This window comes from Mustela lutreola, chromosome 4, assembly GCF_030435805.1.
Source record: "Mustela lutreola isolate mMusLut2 chromosome 4, mMusLut2.pri, whole genome shotgun sequence".
Classification (NCBI taxonomy): domain Eukaryota; kingdom Metazoa; phylum Chordata; class Mammalia; order Carnivora; family Mustelidae; genus Mustela; species Mustela lutreola.
The window spans coordinates 95295436-95306982 of record NC_081293.1 but is presented as its reverse complement, the minus strand read 5'-3'; positions in this window follow the sequence as shown (position 1 = coordinate 95306982).

Sequence of the window (11547 nt, the reverse complement as noted above, 5' to 3'; positions counted from 1 at the left end):
AGAGAGGCAGGCAGAGACAGAGGGGGAAGCAGGCTCCCTGCTGAGCAGAGAGCCCGATGCGGGGCTCGATCCCAGGACCCTGAGATCATGGCCTGAGCCAAAGGCAGCGGCTTAATCCACTGAGCCACCCAGGCGCCCCTTCCTAGGTGTATCTTGATATCTTTGTTAAAGGACTCAACTTTCCTGAGCTGAAGGGAAATTAAAATTGGTTTATATATAGGGGTAGTATTGAATAGGGAAAAAGGATTACCCCGAAGCTTATATCTATATGTATATTAATTAAAAACAAAGAAAAAAACACAGGTATATGTATGAAAAAAGTTCACGTTAAAGGTTATTATGAAATTTATTGTATTGAACCTCTCATTGTGATGGTAAATAGGTTAAAAAATTAAGAATTAGAATAGTGGGAATGAATTAAAAATAAAAGTTGTACCTATGAAATATGCAGGTCTCAGGGTAATACTAGAATTTAATATATTTTTTTCCCCTGATATTGTAGTTTTACAATTTTATGGGGACCCTGTGGTGGTTGTCCTCTTGTTCTTTTGGCTTGCCTTCTGGGGGAGGCGTCCACTATGTTGTTCTCCCATCAATCTTGCTTGGGTTAAGTAGCCCTTCAAGTTATCGAGGTGTTGGGCTCTGGAAACCTACTTTTGTTCTCTGGAAGTTTTTGTTCTTTGGTGGTTTTTTGTGGCTTTTTGGAGGTTTAGTGGAATGCACACTGTTTACACCCAGACCTCCCTCCATTTTAGAGAGAAGCCTCAGTCTGATCCCTTCTGGGTGGTTCAGAACACACAAGCACCCCCTCTGCAAACTCCACTACACAGTGTAAGCTTTCACAGGCAGTGCATACCCCCAGCTGTCTCAGTGGTCACCCAAATCCCACACATTTCACTTCTGTGCCACTAAAACCTCCAGCCATATTGGTCCAGGGAACCTTCTTCTGGTGCCTGCCTTTGCCAGCACTGCTGTCTGTAGTCCAGGCCCGTGCTACGGGCCCTCATACCCCATGGCTGTGCAGTTTATGGAAGGCTTCTGCCACTGAGAGATCCAGACCAGAGATTGCTCTGGGTTCTCTCAGGCATGGGCTGGGAGCATTCATACCCTCAGCTGGTCACAGAATGCTAAAGTCCTAGAGACTGCCTGCTACCACCCACACCAGGCTCAGGCACCTGTGGAAGAACACTCAGACCCCATCGTCATGCAGGTCATGGAAAGATGCAGGCCTAGAGACTGCCCCCAGCACCCACTCCAGGCTCTCTCAGGTGTGGTGGGGGGCTGGTAGAGCACCCAGATGAGTGGTGGTGCAAGCAATGGAAAACCCTCTCTCTGATACAGGTGGTCACCAGCGGTGGCTGTCCTGGGAACATGGGCTTAAGTCCCTGTCCATGACCACTCAATTGTACCAGTTGCCCCTTAAGATCTTTTGCTCTTTTTGAGTGCTTTTAACCAGACTCCAAGTTAATGCTGGTCCCCAACCACAGGGCACTTTCATACTGGGGTATTACTTTCTAATGGGTCCCTTCTGGTGGCTCTTCCCCCCCCTTCTGTTTATCCCTCAGAGCATCTGCACTCCACTTTACCTCTCCATTGATGTCTTCTGCCCCCTAAGAGATCCAGAAGTGTATAATATTACATCTCAGGCTGATTTCGTGGGTGTTCAGAGTGTTCTGGTAAATATTTAGGGTCACTTTAGGGGACCAGTTGAAACAGGGTCTCCTACTTCTCTACCATCTTGTTCCTCCTTCTCTTTCACAAGATTTCAAATCTGATCTCATGAGATATAGCTAGAAATCTCACGAGATGTGCTGGAGATCTCACAAGACTTGGACAGAGTATATGTGGGTATGTTGGTATGTTGGTGTTATGTTGGTGGGAGATGCATGGTGTGCATGGTATATTGTGGTGTATGTATGGTGTGTATGTTGGTATATTTGGTGTGCTTTTCTGTGGTACAAGTGTTGAGTCTCTCCTATATATGTGGCATGTGTTCTTATGTGACCTGTGTGTATATGCCAAAAATCACAACACTTGTACCACAAAAAACACACCAACATGCCATACACGGACCACATAGAAAGACACTACACACACACATACACACATACACCATGCACACACCGTAGATACACCACACTTGGTACACATATACCACCCAAAACCACACTGCACATACATACGGCATGCAAATAGCACACAAATAACCCAGGCACAACACATACACTACAAACACAATGCACATATATCACACATACACACCACACATGCCCCCACCCATATACACTACACAAACACCAAACACACACCATACCAAACACATCACCTTCCCACACAAACCACACATACAACACATGAAACACATACCACACATACACCACTCATGAATTGCCCACACACACCATATCTCTGCCACACAGCTACACCCATATATTCAACACATGTACATATACCACACAGACACCACACAAACCAGAATACCTATCAGACTTACATCACACTCCAAAAAATCCATCTACACACATATACCACACCACACACTGCACATATAATGATCACAAACCCGGGCATACACACACACACGAATACACGCACACACACACCTGCTGAGTTCTTGGTGTCAGCTTGCTGATACAGCTTGTCTCCATCCCCTGGCTGATTGACTTGATTCATCATGAAGAGAAGATGGTTCACACATGCACTGAACACTTCATGGCACGAGTTACATGGAAAGAACGTCTGAGTTGATTACAGCACTGAGTCCCAGGTAGACACTTGAGATTTGCTCCCCATCCCCCGCAAAGCACCCCTGTTATCCCTGAGATACTGCTACCTGGATTCACTGATGGGAAGGACAGGAAAGAGAGCCAAGGACAGAAGTTTTCTTTCCCTTTTATCTGGTAATATTCAGACCTCTTGCTGACAAGACTCCCAGATGTAGCCAATGGAGGTTCCCTTTGCCCAAGTCCAAAGGTGTTTCTTATTCCTGATAGGCTTAGCTCGCTAGGGAATTGTGGTAGTTACGTAATTTTTGTCCAAATCACATTCTCATCTCAATTGAAGAATGCCAGCCCTCTGTATCTATTTCCATCCCTTGGCTCTTTTTCCATACTAGGAAATCCCTTCAGGATATACTGGTGAGTTCCCATACTAGTCCTCTGCTATACAATTTAATCAGTGTCCAATATTTCCCCCACCCTGGAAAACAAAACAAAACAAAAACAAAAAACTGGCTGTGTTGTCCCTGAATGATTGCTGCTTAGTCAGCTGCCACAAATGTGGTGTTTGGCAGGCAGCTTCCCGACCACCCTTAAATGACCTAGATACCTGCGTTCTGAAAAGCAGGAGGTTCACAAATGTGAAGTATGCTCTGGGAACAGCTCAATACAGAAAGAGCCCTTTCCAATAATACTGTCCAAACTCCAGTTCCAAACACTGAGTATCAGTCACAAGCACCCACCTGCTACCACTGAGCCACTGCTGCCTTGATCTACTGATGGGAATTGCAGGAGAAAGAGCCAAGAGCCCAAGAGCCAAATTTGCTCTCTTCCCATGATCGAACAACACAGGCCTCTGACTGACAAGAGTTGCCAGTTGGGTCAATGGGGGTTTCCTTTAGCCAAAGCACACTGGTGTTTCTGATTCCTGAGATGGCCAGCTTGCTAGGAGATTGGGCAAGTAACACCATTTCCAACATCCATAGATGGCAGTGTCTTATAGCAATATCCTCTGCTTGAAACGGGGGAGTCCAGTCGAGTGCTTGGGACTTTAGGGTTGGTAAGGAAGAGGGCCCCTCCAAATTTGGTTTCAGAAGGATGTGGATATCAGGAGGTATGGGAGATTTGAAGATGCCCAGCAGAGAATGATTGTGCATCTGCTGGACCACAGGATTTGTGAGCGAAGTGACCTCATTTCTGTGATAAAAGACAATGAATTGAGACACTTACTTCTCAATTCAATCCATTGAAATCAATGGATTTAGTCCATTCCCATTGGAAAAGTAGGATGTGGCCCTTATGGTTGCCATTCATATTCTCTTGCTGTATGTCTAACTTGAGCTTCATTCACATTCAGAGGAGATGAGGCTATAACTCATGCAGACAGCATGCAGAAATTGATAGACTGTTTCTACTGTGGTCCTAGGTGAAGCAAGAGCGATGAGCATCTGATAACTACAGATAAGATGGCCCTTCTGTCCCAGAGCACTGGTTTCTCAACCAGCTGGAGGAAGCCCAGGTATAGGTAGCCAGCTTGCCTCCCACCCCTGGATCCCCAAGATATTTTTGTTCTGAAGAGCAGACGGTTTGCATATGCACAGCATGCTCCAGGACCTGGTCAGCACAGAGGGAGCCCTTTCAGATACTGCCCCAAAGCCTGGTTCCAAACCCTTGATCCTTGGCTTGAGCAACCACCTGATAGAACTGAACCAACACTGCCTGAATCCCCTGGTTGGGAGGGCAGGGAAAGCAGCAAAGGCCAGAAGCTTTCCTTCTCCTACTGAAGGAAGGAGGCAGGCTTTTTCTAATGGCTCCCAGCTGTGGTCCACAGAGATCCCTCTTGCACAAGCTGCCACTTTTTCTGGGTCTGGAGATAGCCATCTTGCTAGGAAATTGTGCTGGTCACTTCATTTTCAAAATTATCCCGTTCTCATCTCTAATGAAGGACTTTGGATTTTTGCGTATTTCATTTCTATCGCTTTGATGGATGTTTTCTCATTATTTCATTAACACATTCCACTTTAATCTTGTGACTAGCTGAATGTGTTTGACAACATCTGTCCATGGTGAGCAAATGCTCACCTCCTGATTTTCCCTGCAAGTGCTCACCCATCTCTGGTGTTTGGTAACACCGGAGTTGTTATCTTTACCTCCAACCTCAGTTCTTCAGTGGGTTCAAAGTCATTACATTTCAGTTTGTCATTTTGAGATCTCTGCATTTCTAAGCCCATATGGGTCCTCTCTCCTATTTTTGTTGTTGTTTTTGTATTTTCTTTATGTTAAAATTCTATCAAAAACATTCTAACTGGTGTAAGGTGATATCTCAATGTGGTTTTAATTTGAATCTCCCTGATGGCTAGTGATGATGAACATTTTTTCATGTTTCTGATAGCCATTTGTATGTCTTCTTTGGAGAAGTGTCTGTTCATATCTTCTGCCCATTTTTTGATATGATTGTCTGTTTTGTGTGTGTTGAGTTTCAGGAGTTCTTTATAGATCCTGGATATCAACCTTTTGTCTGTACTGTCATTTGCAAATATCTTCTCCCATTCCGTGGGTTGCCTCTTTGTTTTCTTGACTGTTTCCTTTGCTGTGCAGAAGCTTTTGATTTTGATAAAATCCCAAAAGTTTATTTTCACTTTTGTTTCCTTTGCCTTTGGAGACATACCTTGAAAGAAGTTGCTGTGGCTGATATCGAAGAGATTACTGCCTATGTTCTCCTCTAGGATTTTGATGGATTCCTGTCTCACATTGAGGTCTTTTATCCATTTTGAGTTTATCTTTGTGTACGGTGTAAGAGAATGGTCGAGTTTCATTCTTCTACATATTGCTACATGGATGGGACTGGAAGAGATTATGCTGAGTGAAATCAGTCAAGCAGAGAGAGTCAATTATCCTATGGTTTCACTTATTTGTGAAGCATAACAAATAGCATGGAGGATATGGGGAGTTAGAGAGGAGAAGGAAGTTGGGGGAAATTGGAAGGGGGGGTAAACCATGAGAGACTATGGACTCTAAAAAACAATCTGAGGGGTTTGAAGTGGTGGTGGGGGGGTTGGAGTACCAGGTGGTGGGTATTATAGAGGGCACGGATTGCATGGAGCACAGGGTGTGGTGCAAAAATAATGAATACTGATACGCTGAAAAGAAAAAATAAATTTAAAAAATTCTATCAAAAACAGAAGAGAATTAAATTCCAGGTGACTTCTGCCCAAAGTCTACCATCTTTTGTTTCCATTTCTTAATTGAGTTTCTTTTCCTATTTTTGTGTTTTGGTATTTCTTCCTAAATTCTGAATGCCAGTCTTTTCTCTGATTTGTCTTATTTTTTTGTTCATTTTTAAAAATAGACTTTATTTTTTAGAGCAGGTCTAAGTTCACAGCAAAATCAATTGGAAAATACAAAGACTTCTCATATACCCCATTTTCCTACACAGGAACAACCTCCCCCACTATTGACATCCCCCACCGAGTGGTTATTTGTTACCATTGATGAATCTACATTGACACATTATGACACAAAATTCATAGTTTTCATTAGGGTTCACTCATAGTGTTGTGTATTTGGGTTTGGATAAATTTTCTGATTTGTCTTTTAAAAATATTTTCTTCTAATCTACATCTTTTGCTTCCATTTTTCTGAAATTTTCCATTTTCCTTCTATTTTTAATCTTGCATAGAGCAGAGATGTTCATTTTGAATAAGTGCAATTTATCAAGTTTTTTAAAATCACCTTGATTTTTGTGTCCTATATGTCTTTGCCTAAATCACAGTCACCAAAATTTAGTTCTGTATTTTTATCTAGGAGATTTTTTAGGTTATACATTTATGCTTAGAATCTATTGTAAATACAGTTTGTTATATGGTGTTTTGTTGTTGTTGTTTTGTTTTTCATGTAGATGAACAATTGTTCCAGTTTTATTTGGGAAAAAGTATATTCTTTCTTTATTGGATTTCCTTGGCATTGTGTTAGAAATTAGTTAACTGGGAGTGGTGCCTGGGTGACTCAGTTGGTTAAGCATCTGCCTTCTGCTTGGGTCTTGTATAGAGCCACACATTGGGTTCCCTGCTCAGTGGGGAGTCTTCTCCTTCTCCTTCTGTCCCTTCTTGTTTGTTCTCTCTCTCTGTCAAATAAATAAGAAATTTTTAAAAAGAAATTAATTAGCCATTTATAATGTTGTCCTATTTCTGGTTTCTGACCCTCTTATCTATATATCTATGCATTCTCCAGTACCCAATTGTCTTGCTCATTGAACCTTACTAAGGGCTGGCTATTAGTAGATCTTGCCAGTCTCATGAATGAGAAATGGTATCTTAATGTGATTCTAATTGATATTTACCTTATTAAAAGTGAAGATGAGCATGTATGTATTTAATTAAGAGCTATTTTTATATTTGTCTTCATGAGTAGGCTTTTCATGTCTTTTGCCATTTTCCAACAGGATATTTTAAATGTCTTACCTTCATTTTTCAAAAAAAGTATTTTTATTCTGGGGCTAGTTTACCACTATGTGTTAAAGAGGTTGCAAATATTCCTTCATGGTTTGTCATTTATCCTTTGATTTAATTTATGCAGCTTTTTACCACACAAGCTTTGTTTTAATTTTCATTGAGTAAGCTTTATCAATATATTTTCTCATTGCATCTTGAGCTTTCATTATACAGTTTTCATTATACTTAAAAATTCATACCCTTACTCTTTTTTACACAGGAGGTGCTGCCAAGTTTTTACTATAAAGGGTCAGATAATAAATATTTTATTTGGAGTTTTTGGCCCTAACTACTCTGTTATCAATTATCACATCTGCCATTGTATCTCAAAACTTGTCATAGACAGTAAGGAAATACATAGGTCTGGTTGTGTTCCGGGTTGTCAATGGCAGGTGTTCTATTAGACATGTCTAAAAGGAAAAGCTTTCCATTTTCACTCATTTTTATTATTTAAAATAAAAAGAAAAGAGAACAGTAAGTTATGGGTTTTATTTCCTATTTTGTTATATTATGTTTAAATAACCATAACCCATATAAGTAATGTAATGCTTCAATGTATTGAGTGGTAGGCATGCTTGTAATAAGTTTATGTGTATAATTTAAGTTATTCCTCTGACCCATTCCTTCAGGTAAATATAATTATATTTTCTGTTTTCAAAAGAGGAAATTAAACTTAGGACATATTAAGCATTTATCCAGAGTAGGACAGTTAATATGGAGTGGATGGATATGGAACAAAAGGTCATTGAGGAAACACTAAGAAATACTGAAACATAAAATAAAAAAATACCTCTCCATAGTATATCATTCCAGGGCAATTATTGACAAATGATTTCTGTAGAGAGCCAAATGGTAAATATTTTAGGTGTTCTTTATTGCAACAACTTTAGGTTCTTTATTGCAACAACTCAACTCTGTCTTTGTAGTGTAAAAGCAGGTATAGAGAGGTTGTAAGCATATGGTCAAGGTTGTGTTTCAATAAAATTTTATTTAGCAAACGGAGGCTAGCCTGGCATGGGAATAGTTTGTGGACCTCCTGCTCCATTGTAACTACTATTGTCATTTTGGTTAATTATAGCTTTTGGTTTTTCTTTTTTTTAGGGAGTTACAGAGTAGTAACAGTATTAGATGGGAAAATATAAATTTATAACCATTTTAAGTGTCACACATACAGTTATATTTTTCATAGTTCCAAAAACAATCTTATTACTAAATGCAAAACCAAAAACATATCAACTGCAGGAGTGCTGAAAATACTGATTCCACCAGTGGCCCTCCATCTTGATCAGGTCCTTCCACACATTATAGAAATTCCCCACCATGGCTCCAATGGGGAGAAAGTTGCTCTAGTCCTCATTAAATTTGTGCATGTTACTTATAATTCTTTTTTTTTAATTTTTAATTTTTAAATTTTTTAATAAACATATAATCTATTATTAGCCCCAGGGGTACAGGTCTGTTCATTGCTAAGTTTACGCACTTCACAGCACTCACCATAGCACATACCCTCCCCATTGTCCATAAGTCCACCACCCTCTCCCGAACTCCTCCCCCCAGCAACCCTCAGTTTATCTTGTGAGATTAAGAGTCTCTTATGGTTTGTCTCTCTCCCTATCCCATTTTGTTTCATTTTTTCCTTCCCTACCCCCAAAGTCCCCCACGTTGCCTCTCAAATTCTTCATATCAGGGAGATCATATGATAATTGTCTTTCCCTGATTAACTTACTTCATTCAGCATAATACCCTCTAGTTCCATCCATGTCATTGCAAATGGCAAGATTTCATTTCTTTTGATGGCTGCATAGTATTCCTGTGTATAGATACACCACATCTTCTTTATTCATTCATCTGTTGCTGGACATCTAGGTTCTTTGCATAGTTTGCTATTGTGGATATTGCTGCTATAAACATTCAGGTGCACATGCCCCTTCGGATCACTACATTTGTATCTTTAGGGTAAATACCTAGCAGTGCAATTGCTTGGTCATAGGGTAGCTCTCTTTTCAACTTTTTGAGAAACCTCCATGCTGTTTTCCAGAGTGGTTGCACCAACTTGCATTCCCACCAACAGTGTAGGAGGGTTCCTCTTTCTCCGCATCCTTGCCAGCATCTGTCATTTCCTGACTTGTTTATTTTAGCCATTCTGACTGGTGTGAGGTAGTTTCTCATTGTGATTTTGATTTGTATTTCCCTGATGCCGAGTGATGTAGAGGATTTTTTTCATGTGACTGTTGGCCATCTGGATGTCTTCTTTGCAGAAATGTCTGTTCATGTCCTCTGCCCATTTTTTAAAAAGATTTTATTCATTTATTTGACAGAGAGAGATCATAAGCAGGCAGAGAGGCAGGCAGAGAGAGAGAGAAGGAAGCAGGCTCCTGGCTGAGCAGAGAGCCCGATGCGGGGCTTGATCCCAGGACCCTGGGATCATGACCTGAGCCGAAGGCAGCGTCCTCTGCCCATTTATTCATTGGATTATTTGTTCTTTGGGTGTTGAGGTTGCTAAGTTCTTTATAGATTTTGGATACTAGCCCTTTATCTGATATGTTGTTTGCAAATATCTTCCCCCATTCTGTCACTTGTCCTTTGGTTTTGTTAACTGTTTCCTTTGCTGTGCAAAAGCTTTTGATCTTGATGAAATCCCAATAGCTCATTTTTGCCCTTGCTTCCCTTGCCTTTGGCGATGTTCCTAGGAAGATGTTGCTGCGGCTGAGGTCGAAGAGGTTGCTGCCTGTGTTCTCCTCAAGGATTTTGATGGATTCTTTTCTCACATTGAGGTCCTTCATCCATTTTGAGTCTATTTTCATGTGTAGTGTAAAGAAATGGCCAAATTTCATTTTTCTGCACGTGGCTGTCCAATTTTCCCAACACCATTTATTGAAGAGGCTGTCTTTTTTCCATTGGACATTCTTACCTGCTTTGTCGAAGATTAGTTGACCATAGAGTTGAGGGTCTATTTCTGGGCTTTCTATTCAGTTCCATTGATCTATGTATCTGTTTTTGTGCCAGTACCATGCTGTCTTGATGATGACAGCTTTGTAATAGAGCTTGAAGTCCGGAATTGTGATGCCACCAACGTTGGCTTTCTTTTTCAATATCCCTTTGGCTATTCGAGGTCTTTTCTGGTTCCATATAAATTTTAGAATTATTTGTTCCATTTCTTTGAAAAAGATGGATGGTACTTTGATTGGAATTGCATTAAATGTGTAGATTGCTTTAGGTAGCATAGACATTTTCACAATATTTATTTTTCCAATCCTGGAGCATGGAACATTCTTCCATTTCTTTGTGTCTTCTTCAGTTTCTTTCACAAGTACTTTAGGTTTTCTGAGTATAGATTCTTTGCCTCTTTGGATAGGTTTATTCTTAGGTGTCTTATGGTTTGGGGTACAATTTTAAATGGGATTGACTCCTTAATTTCTCTTTCTTATGTCTTGTTGGTGTAGAGAAATGCAACTGATTTCTGTGCATTGATTTTATATCCTGACACTTTACTGAATTCCTGAAAAAGTTCTAGCAATTTTGGAGTGGAGTCTTTTTGGTTTTCCACATATAGTATCATATCATCTGCGAAGAGTGATAGTTTGACTTCTTCTTTGCTGATTTGGATGCCTTTAATTTCCTTTTGTTGTCTTATTGCTGAGGCTAGGACTTCTAGTACTGTGTTGAATAGCAGTGATGATAATGGACATCTCTGCCATGTTCCTGACCTTAGGGGAAAAGCTTTCAGATTTTCTCCATTGAGAATGATATTTGCAGTGGGTTTTTCATAAATGGCTTTGATAATATTGATGTATGTGCCCTCTATCCCTACACTTTGAAGAGTTTTGATCAGGAAGCGATGCTGTACTTTGTCAAATGCTTTTTCAGCATCTATTGAGAGTATCATATGGTTCTTGTTCTTTCTTTTATTGATGTGTTGTATCACATTGATTGATTTGCGGATGTTGAACCTACCTTGCAACCTTGGAATAAATCCCACTTGGTCGTGGTGAATAATCCTTTTAATGTACTGTTGAATCCTATTGGCTAGTATTTTGGTGAGAATTTTCGCATCTGTGCTCATCAAGGATATTGGTCTGAAGTTCTCTTTTTTGATGGGATACTTGTCTGGTTTTGGGATCAAGGTGATGCAGGCATCATGAAATGAGTTTGGAAGTTTTCCTTCCATTTCTATTGTTTGGAACAGTTTCAGGAAAATAGTAATTAGTTCTTCTTTAAATGTTTGGTAGAATTCCCCCGGGGAAGCTGTCTGGTCCTGGGCTTTTGCTTGTTTGGAGATTTTTGATGACTGTTTCAATCTCCTTACTGGTTATGGGTCTGTTCAGGCTTTCTATTTCTTC